The following is a 1,164-nucleotide window of genomic DNA, read 5'->3' as shown; positions in this document are numbered from 1 at the left end:
TTACACTTTTTGTTTATTGCAAAAATATAATAACTTTGGAACGGTGCAACTACAAACGAAAAGAAAAGCACTGCAAACAACTACAAACGATTCTGAAGAAAATGGCGCAAGCGGATTTGAGATATCTCAAAGTGGGGTGCGAGTCATTTTTTAAATGTTTATAACTTTTAATGTATTGAACTACAAACGAAATTTTTGTTACTACAAACAACTACAAACAAAATGCTAACGTTTTCCGTAAAAAAAATTAATTTTTCAAAAGTCGGGTGCCAGGTTCACATATGTCATTTCTGAAATATAACCTTTTTTTAGAAAATACGTATATCCGAATACTTAACAGATAGCACTATATTGACAACATGTTAAACAACGTTGTATTTCAGAAATGTTTTCACGCTATCTTGGAGCAACAAAAAAGCAACAAATTCTGGTGTACTTTTTTTTGGATTTGAGCAATCTATATATATTTTTTCGCATGGGGGGGGGCAGCTTGACACCAGTTCTAGCCCCACCACATACTAAAAAACACATATAGAGTGCTCAAATCCAAAAAAATAATACACCAAAATTTGTTGCTTTTTTGTTGCTTTAAGATAGCGTAAACAAATTTTCGAAATATAAGGTTCTGTAAACAATGCCACTAATAAATACTGCATCTTCGACCGTTATCCGCGACTTCGATGGCTAAAAACTAACTAAAAGAATTTGTTGCTCGGGTCTTTTTGTTATTTAATTATTCTATGGACCGTGCCCTACCAGAATATGCAACGTATGATTTTGTTGCTCGCCCCTGCAAGTAAACAAATTATTTATCTCCGCGTCGACCGTTATCCACGACTTCGATAGCTAAAAACTAACTAAAAGAATTTGTTGCTCAGCTCTTTTTGGTCTTAAAATATTCTGTGGATCGTGCCCTACCAGAATATGCAACGTATGATTTTGTTGCTCGCCCCTAACTGCAAATAAACAAATAATTTATCTCCGCGTCGACCGTTACCTACGACTTCGATGGTTAAAAACTAACTGAAACAATTTGTTGCTCGGCATATTCTAGTAGGGCACAGTCCATAGAATATTTAAATAACAAAAAGACCCGAGCAACAAATTCTTTTAGTTATAGTTATTAGCCATCGAAGTCGTAGGTAACGGTCGACGCGGAGATAA

Source organism: Temnothorax curvispinosus, unplaced genomic scaffold, assembly GCF_003070985.1.
Source record: "Temnothorax curvispinosus isolate PA1 unplaced genomic scaffold, ASM307098v1 QBEX01018000.1, whole genome shotgun sequence".
Classification (NCBI taxonomy): domain Eukaryota; kingdom Metazoa; phylum Arthropoda; class Insecta; order Hymenoptera; family Formicidae; genus Temnothorax; species Temnothorax curvispinosus.
This window is presented reverse-complemented; position numbering follows the sequence as displayed.